General features: G+C 40.6%; 1 protein-coding gene across 6 annotated transcripts in view; it reads left to right on the top strand.

The window, feature by feature from the left end:
• LOC121284923 (partitioning defective 3 homolog B-like) overlaps positions 1-13,141 on the top strand; it is an 885,862-nt gene that overhangs the window by 616,454 nt on the left and 256,267 nt on the right. The window lies entirely within an intron of this gene.

Genomic DNA, 13,141 nt, shown 5'->3' with positions numbered 1-13,141 from the left:
TCAGCCAACTTTTTCAAGACTGTTTCTCTTGGTTTTATAACTGTTGGCTGCTCATTTTAACATTTCCTTTTTGTATCCCAGGTACAAAACACAAGATAGCTAGGTAGGAGTATTTAATTTACAATAGATAGTAAGATAACTAAAAGCGCGTAACATAGGAAGAGTTACATGGGGAACAAGCAGCAAACAATGTTGCGAGCTGACAAACTATTAGACATGTCTTATATAAGCAGTGATAAATAGCCTGAGAATGTGTTACATAGAAGGTAACAGATTATGAAGGAGTGTGTTACATAGAGAGTAACAGATTATGAGAGTGTGTTTCAGCTTGTAGCTTTGTCTTGTATTTCTAGATTTCAAGCAGCTTCTGTGACTGTTTTCTGAGAGATATTGCTGCTGTATATATGAATGAGACCACATACAAACTACATGGATTTGTTATGGAAGGGTATTTGAAGCAGTGAAGATTCTGCCCATGTTTATTTATTTGTCTGTGCATAGGCCCTCACTTTGTCCATCTTGGCTTGATGAGCGACATGCTGATTTAATTAAGGATGCCAGGTTTGCCAAGTTGGAGACGGGGGTTGGGGAGGTGGTGCAGGGGATTGTTGGGTTGGGTGGATGAAATGCTATCTGCACCTCTAATGTTGGAACTATTAAAAAGTAAGCTTTGTATTTGCAAAGCTGGCCTGACGCATGTTTTATCAGAATCAAGCATCACCGATTAAAGCAAATGCTACACGATCTAACTCCTGTCATTATGTGTTTCTGTGTCTTCTGATTTTTGATGGACGGTTCTGTCTCCAGAGGTAGTACAAACTAGAAATAATTGTGACAGCTGCTGACGGTTAAATCAGTCCATGCAGTTCCATTACATGTACAGATGCACAGGTTGCTGTGATGAGGCAGACCTCCTAAAAACCTTCTGTTGTTTTGGTTAGAACAAGACAATTTTTCAAGTAAAGAGGATAAAGAACTACTTGTTTGTTTTTTTTTAAATCTGCTGACTTATTCTTGCTTTTGTATAAATTTACATGAACAAAAATTAACTACATTAAACTACATTACTGTCAAGGTCGCATTTTCTGCTGGTCCGTAGAGTCAGGAGCGCACAGTCTGCAGGCAGCATTTAAATCCCACGACAGATTTGAGCACAAAATGAAGACCGACTCTCCGAGTGCAGTACTATGGGAGTGCTGCACTGTCAGAGATGCCATCTTTCAGGAAAAATATTAAAATGAGATCCTGTCTGTTCTCTACGGTGGATGTAAAAGATCCTGTGGTACTCTTTTAAAGAAGAGCAGGTAATGCGGGGTAGTCCTGTCTGGTGAACTGGCCAGTATTTATCTCTCAGTCAAATCCTAAAATTGGTGACCTGGTCCTTATCACCTTGCTGTTTGCAGGAGCTTGCTGTCATGTTTTCTAATTAATTGTCTGTAAAGTGCTTTGGGACATCCTGAGCTCGTAGAAGACACATATGAATGCAAGGGCAGAATTTTCCGCTCCCGTTGGTATTGCACGTGTTTGGCAGCGTGAGCAGACAATATGGTGAAAAGGCCTAAGATTGGTTTTACTCCGTTGTGTAACCAGTTTTGCGATCGTCCGCTCTACCCATCGATGGTGAGCCATGTTTCCCGCTGCCGCACATTGGGAACCAAATTTTAACACTTTAGCATCTCATTATTAGCCCTACTTGCCAGAATCATCCTCCCGCACTGGATCATCCAGGCACGTTGGTGTGATTGAACGCTGACGTGTTTCACAACTGTACATAAGCAACGTGCACCTGGAGAGCTGCACTTCGCTCGGAACATCAAGGTTTGTTTGCCAACCTTGATTCAGGCAGCACTTGCAATCATCAACGCCAGGCTTGGCAGGCAGCACAACATCACTTTTAGGGGGTCTCATGGGCAGGTGTCTACTCACCAGACCAGCTGTAAGGTGGGGGTGGCACTTCAACAGATGTAGGGCTAGGGCTTGCATGGAGAAGGGGTAGACAGCGCCTCAGGTAAGGGAAGAGGCTGCAGAGCAAGGGCTGTACTGGGGAAGGGGGGTATCCTAGGGTGTGCATGGGGGCACATGTTGATCTGTGTAGGTGGCCTCAAGGTGGTAAGGGCTGAGGAGGCAGTGTCCAGAGGAGATGAAGTCAGATGGAGATGTAGTCAGATGGAGATGTGAGGGTGTATGTGAGAGAGTGAGTGGTGATGTCCCTTGAGCTGGCAGTGAGTAAGATGCCAGTGAATGTGTGAGGGCCTCATGAGTGTGAGTTTAGGGTGTTAAAATAGTTGCCTGACCCTGGCTGCAGGGATGAGATTATTCATCCTCTTTCTGCACTGGATGGCCAACCTGTTCTGTGCAGCATTGGCACTGATCACCACTGCCATCACCTCCCAAGCCAGAGTGGTGAGATTGCTGGACCTCCTGTAGCCAGAGCCAGGGTGGAGGACATCATGGTGGGCTTCCAAAAGGCATTCCAGTGACGGGTCACTGAACTCTTCCTGGCTTTCAGGGCCATGTCTGCACAGCAGCAGTCCTGGGCTGTAAGCATTGAGAACTGTGTGTCTGGCTGCAGTTTAGATATGGCACCCAGAGTGAGGAAACGGTGAGGTAACAGCATGGCGGGCAATTAAGAGGCCATCTGCCAGTGAGATGGTTTCCTGTGTCTGCACAATTAATGAGGCAGGAAGGGACAATTCGGCATAAAAACCCGCCATTGCGGTCAGCAGGTAAAATGTTGTTTTTCACGCCCACTTCCACGCTTAGAGCAGTTCTGGAATGATTCCACCCCATGTCTTTCTTTATATTGCCATGTGGCAGTGCCATCAGATATTTAATGGATAAGCCCAAGCTTCCAATCAATGGAAGCATCAGTTTGTGTATGGAAGGTGAAACTTACAGTGAACTTGGGTAGAGTATTGGGATGCAGCTTAGGTCATAACCTTGCCTCATGTACCATGCACTAGATTACAGGAAGGTTTTATACAGAAGATAATGGATAGCTAGAAATGATTGCACAAAGAATATTAGATAGTTCAGAGTTTGTCATGTAGAGGCTAACCTAACTTGGACATATCTGTATTGAGAGGATAGTAGATCACTTGGAGTACATTGCATAGAGAGTAACATTTAACTTGCAGTGAGTTGCATGGTTACAGGTAGCTAAGAGTGTGTTATGTAATAGGTAACATAGCCTGAAGTCCAGAGAGCAATAGGTTATAGAGTTCCTCAAGTACTGTCTAATAGAATTAAGACTACTTGAAAATATTAGTGCCTCAAGGGATGGAGAAGATGTAGAGGAAGGTCAAATTGTATAGAAATGCACTGCATGGTCTATGTTTACAATACTTGAGTACATGCGGGATTCATGGAGCAGTTATTCCTCTTTAGCAAGTGTTTTCGCTGATCTTCAACATCAACTCCAATTTCCTGCTTAATCTCCATATTCCTCAATTCCCTGAGCATTATAGCTTTATCGATCCCAACCTCGAATATGCTCAACAACTGAGCATCCACAGTCCCAAGGTGCTTCACACATATTATCAGATGCAATGTGACACTGAGCTACATAAGGCAACATTAGGACATATGATCAAAAGCTTGGTCAAAGAGCTAGGTTTTAAGGAACGTCATAAAGGATGAGAAAGAGGTAGAACAGGCGGAGAGTTTAGGGAGGAATTCCAGCGCTTCGGGCCTTGGTCGCTGTGCCTTCAGCAAATGTTTTATTCCCATATAAATCACTTAGTCCTGGCGTTAGCAATTTGTCACCAAATGTCAATTGTGTACCACTCGTAAAATATGTCACAAGACAACTGTCATGTTGTTGTGAGATTTTGTGTTGCTCATTACCTTGTCTGCATTGACAGAAGGAACTCAATGTATGCATTCGCTCAAAAGAATCCAGAAAGAGTCTTGTTGTCAGAGTCCTGTGAATTGTAATGGCTGCACTAGTCCTGAAGTTGGGAATAAATCAGGGCCCTTGGGTAACCACTTGCTTAAATGAGGAATTTGCTGATGCAGTCAAATCCTGACTTAACAGCATACATAGTTTGCCAAAAAATTTTATGCTTGGATCAGGGATTCTACGAAGTAAGGATTACGTTTGCCCACATGGCAAGTCTTCGTAATGCAGCCCATTTAATTACTTATTCAGCAACAAAACATAATGAAAAGCACTTAGCAAAAAATATTTTACATAAGAGATTAGACTTCCAGAGTGTGCTCTGGCTGTCTTAAGTAGAATTTGGCACAGGATTTGCTGTGTTAATGCACATATTATTAAGAATTAGATAGTGTACCATTTTGCACTTGTATCATGTTATATTTGGATCAGTAATTCTGTATAGTGACTGTGCTCCTTGGAATCGTATGCAGTTGAGGTGAATAGGAAGGTCTTTAGCATTTTTTTAATTGGTAGCAAATGGTAAAATTTGGATCCATTGCAATTGTCTAAAGTGAAAATATTATTTGTAACATTTTAATTCTATGCTTTAATGGATTGCAGTAACCATCAAATTCATGGTCTGGATATGGATTAGTTGGTATAAATGTTTTTAAGTAGACAAAATGAGAATTTTTGCCATTGAGCTGCCTGTGTACATGCAGTGGTGCTGTGAAAATGAAAGGCTTCTTAAGTCATTGAATCTAATCAATTTTACTGTGCTATAATTTCTAAACAGCACAGTCACACAACATGACCATTATGGCCCATCTCCCCCTTCCCCCTTGTTTTCTTTTTCTTGGTTTGAAATTTTATTTTATCTTCATTTTTAAAGCTATCCCCATTTACCTTTTTGCTATTTCTCCAGCTGGCAAGCCAATCTAAATGAGTTGTAAGTATTGGCAGAGTTGAGAATCTTTCTAATGCCCTATGTGTATATCTGTGCTTGCTGTAAACTCGTTTCCAACATTCTCTACCAAGATTGATAAAGTGGTTTGACTAATAAGATAGAATTCCATCCCTATATCTCTGGCACTTGGGTTGGCCTTCAGCCCACACTGATGACATTGCAGTCTTAAGTCAAGCAGATATAATTTGAAATGGCACTTTCAAATTATTCAAGTAGGGTAGATGTAAGGAGTCCAAGACTAGGGGCCATAAATATAAGATAGTCACTCATAAATCCAATAACGAATTCAGCAGAAATGTATTTACCCAGAGAGTGGTGAGTATGTGGATTCACTGGTGCATAGAGTAGATGAGGTGAACAGCATGATACCTTTATGGGGAAGCTAGTTAAGTGCATAAGGGAGAAAAGATTAGATTATTCTGAAGGTTTTATGAGGTAAGATTAGGTGAAGTAAGGTGGAAGGGGAATAAACAATTGGGTCAAATAGTCTGTTTCTATGTAATCCTGTCAATGCAGACAAGGTAGTGAACAACACAAAATCTCTCAACAACGTGGCAGTGTTCAGTTGTAAGACTGATACGTGCTGAAGAACTATTCATCATCATCACTTTCTAGTCCTTCTCATTCTTCAGAAGTTGGAGGTTAGAATTCCAATTCTGATTTGATGCTGCTTATGGATTTGAATCCCTTACACAGGATACAAGTGTCTCCTCCTCCTAATTCAGGTATCATGCTCAAAGAAGGCATTGCTGACCATGGACTTCCCAAAGTACTGCAGTGGTTTGCTGTTGCTTTCTGCAGTATGGCTGACCAGGAAACTCTCCGACTCTTACCGCCTACCATCAGGTATTAGAAGGGTTTACAGACTGATAATCAACCTGTTGGCCAGGTTATGAACACACTTTCCATGGCCACCATGTCCTGAAGCGAGACTGGAACCCAAAGCTTCTGGCCCTGAGGTAGGGATGCTACCCACTGCACCACAAACCTCCATCTGCAAGGGTCTAGTGATGCTAAACCAGTTCCCAGCTGTTACAAGTATCCAGCACATGAATTCACCAAATTTGGTGCAATCAGTAGTGATTTAGCATGGTTAACATGATATAAGCGACACCCATATGATCAGAATGTATTTTTTTAAAGCCTCGGTTAGAATAAACTGGGAGATGAAAATTAATGGAAATGGTGCAATCACAAGTGTAATTCTGAGCTAAAGCAGAGGGAGCATTTTTCCAGATGTGGCTCATGTGAGAGATTTTGAAGTGTAGTTGTGGCTGCTTGAGTATCCTTGATTTTAATCACTCCACAATTGGTGGTCATGCCTTCAGCTGCCTAGGCCCTAAATTCTGTAATTCCCAACCCACACCACTCCACCTCTCTACCTCATTTTCCTCCTTTAAGGTATTTCTTTAACCTACTTCTCTGACCAAGCTTTTGGCCATCTGACCGAGTATCTCTTTACGTGCCTCGGTGTCGTGTTTTGTTTCATACCGCTCCTGTGATATTTTATTATGCTAAAGATGCTATATAGATATAAGTTGTTATCCAATAATTAACATGTTAGAAAGGACCAAAATATTTGCTGTTGAAAGTTGAGGTTTTTTTATGTAGAAGATAGGTTTCTAATTTTCTCAAATGTATCTTAGATGTAATTTAAAGTTATGCAAGGGGTTATTGATTGTTTTTTTTAAAAAAAGCATTCTAACATGTGTGGTGACTGCCTGTGTGTTTGGCCTACAGATGCCTCTCGTATAAACAAAGAAAAAAACTGATCCATTCTAGAATTACAGTTATGATTTTTAAAAATTAAAACTTTGAGTAGAAAAGTAATTATGTTCAATTACATACAGTGAAGAAGTCAGTTTTTTAAAAATGGTATGCAACTTTCATAAGAAAACCCATCTTCCCAGCATCTATCCTGTCAAGCACCTTTAAAAACTTGTACTTAGGAGGATGTATTGCCTTTACACATGTATGCATTCACATTCTTAAACAGTCTTAGCTATTAATGTTATTACCCTAAGAGCCCACCAGTGTTGGCGCTTTAACAACAGCGGCTTATATTTATAAAACACCTTTAATGTAATAAAATGTTCCAAGGTGCTTCACAGGAGTATTATAAAACAAAATATGACACTGAGCCACATGGAAAGGTATTGGGTCAGATGACCAAAAGCTTGGTCAAAGAGGTAAATTTTAAAGAGTGTCTTAAAGGAAAAAAGCAAGGTAGAGAGGTAGAGAAGCAGTGTAGGGTAGGGATTCCAGAGCTTAAGACCTAGGCAACTGAAAGTGTGGGCATCAGAGGTGAAGCGATTAAAATTGGGGATACTCAAGGAGCCAGATTTAGCTGAGTGCAGATATCTCAGAGGTTAGGGACTTTAAGGACTTATATTGTGAAGTGATGTCCTGTACAGGGAGTCCAGAACTGTACCTTACGTTAATTGTTGGGTCAAGGTAAAATTTCAGATGTGTAATCAGGTTAATTTCCTGCAAGCAGCAAAATAGAACTTTCTAGAAAGAAAGAAAGATTTGCATTTCTATAGTGCCTTTCACAACCTCAGGACATTCCAAGATTTTTTACAGCCAATTATTTACTTTTTGATGTGTGATCGCTGTTGAAACAGAAGGAATGCAGCAGCCAATTTACACACTGCAATCTTCCAGAAACAGCAGTGTAAAACATAGAACAGTCATAAAGTGAAAATCAAATTTGATAAGATACACTAGTTTCAGAGGTAGACCGGAAGGTAGAGTTGAGGCCACATTCAGATCACCATTTTATCAAACGGCAGAGCTGGCTTGAAGGTCTGAATGGCCTACTCCTGCCCCTAATTTGTATGTTCATATGTTCAGAATTTGCAGTAGCCAGACCCATGTATGCTATTAAAGGTAAGGTGAGTTAACAGTTAATTTTCACTGTCTGGGCCATTAAGGTTCTGAGATTTTATTTGATGAGTGATTTTTTTTTTCTCTTTATTCTTTCACGGGTTGCGGGTGTCACTGGCAAGGCCAGCACTTGTTGCCACCCGCTGATTCCCCTTTCAGTGTACAGTTAAGAGCCATTGCTGTGGGTTTGGAATCACATGTAGGCCAGACCAGGTAAGGTCAGCAGATTTCCTTCCCTAAAGGACATTAGTGAACCAGATGGGTTTTTACAATAATCAATGATAGTTTCATGGTCACCATTACTGAGACCAGCTGTATTAATTCCAGATTTATTAATTGAATTTAAATTCCACCAACTCTGTGGTGGGATTCAAACCCATGTCGCCAGGACAATAGCCTGAGACCCTAGAATACTAGTGCAATGACATTACCCTTACACCACTGTTTCCCCTAAGATTTTCACTAATTAAGAGGCAAATTGTAAAACAGAAGTTTGAAGATTAATTTGTATGCTATCTGCGAGCTCGACCAATGATCTAGATTTGAAGTCCAAGGGCACTGTCTTTTGAATTGGGGAAATCCAGCACAATACCTAAGCTGACCATTCCTCTAGGTTGGAAAATTGCAGCTGTCACTCTGCTATTTAAGAAAGAGAGAAGCAAGTGAATTGTTAGACCAGTTAGCCTAATATCTGTTGTCAGGAAATTAAAATTGAAAACATTAAAAATTTGCAGCTGACTAGATAGAACAACATGAAATTGTAAAGGATAGGTCATGCCTGATGAATTTGATTGAATTTTTTGAAAAGGTGGCTAAGGTAGTGTACAGGCGAATGTCTATGAATGTTATTTATCCAGACTTCCAGAAGACATTTGATAAAGTCTCTTAAAAGAGGCTGTTAGATAAGGTTGAAGCTCATGGGTTGACCAAATTATTGGCCTGGATAGGAAATTGGCTGAGCAGCAGGAGATGATGGATAAGCACTGTAATTGGCAGAATGTGACAAGTGGTATCCAGCAAGGATCTGTGTTGGGGCCTCAACTCTACATTGTATTCATTAACGGCCTAGATGATGGGTTAGAAAGCACATATCCAAATTTTCCCCTGACACAAAGGTGGGTGGAAATGTAACATTGCAAAGAGATACTTATAGTTTAACTGAATGAGGAAAAAAAACTGTTGCAAATGCATTTCAATGCAGACAAGAGGTCCAAAGAGATTGGGGGTCCGTGCAAATAGATCATTGAAATGTCATGAACAGGCACAGAAAATAATCAAAAGAACTAATGCAATTCTGGACTTTATACCTAGAGGACTGGAATACACAAGAGTAGAAGTCATAATTGAATTATACAAAACCCTGGTTAGATCACATTTGGGACGCAATGAGCAGTTCTTGGTGCCACATCTTATGCAGGATATATTAGCCTTGGAGGGTGTATGGTGTAGATTCACCAGAATGATGCCTAGACTATGAGAGTTAAGTTACGAGGAGAGATTGCACAAACTCACGCTGTATTTCCATAGAATTTAGAAGGTTAAGATGTGATTTGATGAAAGTTTTCCTGATATTAAGGGGAACAGATAGGCTAGGTAGAAAGAAAATGTTCTTGCTGTTTGGGGTGTTGAGGACTAAGGGACATAGTCTAAAAATTAGATTCAGACCTTTAATGAGTGAAATTAGGAAAAACTTATGCATGCAAAGAATGGTAAATTTTTCAAGCTGTTTTCTGCATATGTCAACTGCTGCTAGATCAATTATTCAATTTAAAATTGATAAATTTTTGCTCACAATCAAAAGAGCTAATGGAATGCTGGCCTTTATACCTAGAGGACTGGAATACACAGGGGTCGAGGTCATAATACAACTATACACAACCCTGGTTAGATCACACCTAGGATCCAGTGAGCAGTTCTGGGCAGAATATATTAGCCTTGGAGGGAGTGCAATGTAAATTTACCAGGATGATGCCGAGACCCTAAGGGTTAAGTTACAAGGAGAGATTGCACAAACTAATGCTGTATTTCCATAGTGGGGGACAAGACAGGTATATGGAATTAGTTTGCAGATCAGCCTTGATCTCATTGAGTGTTAGAACCTGCTTGAGGGGCTAAATGGCCTACTCCTGTTCCTATATTCCTACATGAACTTATGGAAGTAAAAGCATGTTTGACTAATTTGTTAGGGTTGCTGACCCTCCTGGATTAGCCTGGAGTCTCCAGGAATTAGAAATTAGCCTCCAGCTCACTGCTGTGATACAAACAATCATAGGGTATAAAATAAATAGCATAATTTTCCTTTCCAATTAATTAAAGCACTCTTGTTTATTAACTCTAGAAATATTGGTGATGAAACTGTTTGGCATGGTGGGGCAGTTGGAAATGGGAGGGTCATGTGACAAACCCTTCAGGAATACTTCCAACCGGAGTTGGCAGCCCTAGTTAGAGTTCTTTAAGGTTGTAACTCAGAGGGTGGATAAGAGGGAACCAGTGATGCACTATATTTGGATTTTCAAAAAACATTCGATAAAGTGCCATAAAGGAGGTTATTACACAAAATTAGGGTTCATGGGATATGAGTAACATGTTATTATGAATTGAGGACTGGTTAACCGGCAGGAAAAAAAAGTAAGAATAAAGGGGTTATTTTCAGGTTGGCAGGCTGGAACTAATAGAATATCCCAAGTATGTGTACTTGGACTTTACCTATTTACAGTACATATATAACAATGAATAAATGAGGGGACCGAGTGTAATGTATCCAGGTTTGCTCTTGAGACATGGTTAGGTGGGAAAGTAAGCTGTGAGCAGGATGGCAAGAGGCTGCAAAAGGTTTTAGATAGGTTAACTGAGTGGACAAAAATGTGGCAGATTGAATATAACGTGGGGAAGTGTGAAGTTAATCACTTTGGAAGGAAAAACAGTGAAGCAGAATATTTTTTAAAATGATGAGACTTGTACATGAATCACAGAAAGCTAATATGCAAAATACAGCAAGCAATTACAAAAGTAAATGATTTATTAGCCTTTATTACAAAGGGCACAAAGAGTACAAGAGCGCACAAGTCCAATGGCAATTGTACAGGCCTTGCTGAGACCTCACCCGAAGTACTGTGTACAGTTTTGTTCTCCTTACTTTAGGGATGATATACTTGCTTTATAGTGAGATCAATGAAGGTTCACTAGAATGATCCCTAGAATGAGGAGATTGTCCTATGAAGGAAGATTGAATAGACTAGGCCTATACTCACTAGAGTTTAGAGTGAGAGGTGATCTAATTGAAAAGTATAAGATTCTTAAGGGGCTGGTGAAGGTATCCCTGGCTGGAGAGTCTATATAATTCTAGTAATCCCGAGGCTCAAGCGAACGCTGTGGGGACAGAAGTTCAAGTTCCACCATGGTAGCTGATGGAATTTGAGTTCAATTAATAAATCTGGAATATAAAGCTAGCCACAATAATGGTGACAATGAAACTACCATCGATTGTCATAAAAACCCACCTGGTTCACTTTAGGCAAGGAAACCTGCCATCCTTACCTGGTCCGGCCTACATGTGACTCCAGGTCCACAATAATGTGGTTGACTCTTAACTGCCATCTGAAATGGCCTAGCAAGCCATTCAGTTCAAGGGCACTTAGGGATAGGTAACTAATGTTAGCCCTACCAGTGACACCCACATCCCATAAAAGAATTTTAAAAAAAGATCTAGGGGTCACAGTCTCAGAATAAGGGGTCAACCATTTAGGACAAAGATGAGGAGAAATTTCATCAAAGATTTGTGATCCTTTGGAGTTTTCTATTTCTGTGGGGGTTCAGGTACTGAGTATATTCAACTCAGAGATCAATATATTTTTGGACACTAGGGGAATTGAGGATTATGCAGACAATGTTGGAAGATCAACCATGATGTTATTGAATAGCAGAGCAGGCTCAAAGAGTCGAATGGCCTACTCCTGGTCATATTTCTTTTGTTCTCATTAAAGGCCAATGTATCCTTCCTGAGACTTGGGGCCCAAAGCTGAAAGCAGTACTCCAGATGGTATCTGCCCAAAGCTCGGTACAACTGGAGCATCACTTCCTTACTTTTGAGTGAACAACCTCACTCTCGAAGATAAAGGCTAGCATTCTATGAGCCATTTAGATTACTTTTGGTAATCTGTCTGCATGGACACCAAAACCCCTTTGGTCCACTGTAGTGCCTAATTTCTCAGCATTAAGAAAATTCTCTGATGAGTCTTCCTTTGGTTCAAAGTGGATAACCTTACATTTCTCCATGTTGAACTTCATTTGTCTTATTTTTGCCTGTTGAATTTGCTTGTCAATATCTGTTTGTAACTTTCTCTTCTCATTCTCACAATCTATGGTACTTCCTGACTTGATGTCATCTACAATCCTGAATATGCAACTTTCTATTTTTTCCACCAAGTCATTATTACATAGGTTGAAATGCTGAGTCCACAGTACAGATCTAAGCAAATACCACTTGTCACTTCCCGCCAATCAGTTCTCTCTTTCGCCTCTCTGAAGTCACCCTCCCAACCAGTTGCCAATCACGTGATAAAGGATCAACAACAACTTGCATTTAAGTAGTGCATTTAATGTAGTAAAATGTCCCAAGGCTTCACCAGGCTGATTTCAAACAGAGTATGACACTGAGCCACATGAGGAGGTATTAGGTTAGATGACCAAAAACTAGGACAAAGTGTTCGGTTTTAAGGAATGCCTGAAGGAGGAAAGAGAGCTGGAGAGGCAGTGGAGGTGTAGAGAGGGAATACCAGAGTTTAGGGCCCAGGCAGCTGAAAGTACAGCCACCAATGGGGGATGCTACAAATATGAGACTTATAAGATTGTTGCTTGGTAATACAGAACTTGAGTATTTCTGAAAAAAGAGACATGCTGTCGAAGCTTTTCATCTTGCACTCATCAGGACAGTTTCGCAAGAATACCAAATTGGTGGTATTTGGTATTCTTGCAAATCTGTTCTGATGAATGCATGATGATAAGTTTCGACAGCATGTCTCTCTTTTTCAGCAGTTTATAAGATTGTTATGTTTCGAGACTGTGTCTTTAATTTAGGGTCAATGAAGGGGGTCATGTGACCTGTTCTGAAGTCTGCCTAACACCAGTGGGTGACATGTCAGTTAAAGATTAAATGTGGCCCAGGTTGTTTCACTGGAAAGAAGGTGCAAGATGTTCACACTTGGAAACAATGGCAGCAGCATCTGCGCTAACAGTGGTTAAACTGCTAGGCACCAAAGTCCCAGGAAGGTGGTGAGAATGTTGAGTTGAAAACAGCTATGTTTTGAAGCTGCCCATTTACTTCCAAAATAAAAGAGGATTGGGGGCCTCAAGGATAGCTAATGAGCATTTCTACCTGGATACAAGACCCATTTGATTTATGTTGCCAT

This window comes from Carcharodon carcharias, chromosome 12, assembly GCF_017639515.1.
Source record: "Carcharodon carcharias isolate sCarCar2 chromosome 12, sCarCar2.pri, whole genome shotgun sequence".
Classification (NCBI taxonomy): domain Eukaryota; kingdom Metazoa; phylum Chordata; class Chondrichthyes; order Lamniformes; family Lamnidae; genus Carcharodon; species Carcharodon carcharias.
The sequence above is the reverse complement of the archived record's forward strand: the minus strand, read 5'-3'. Positions and strand labels throughout refer to the sequence as shown.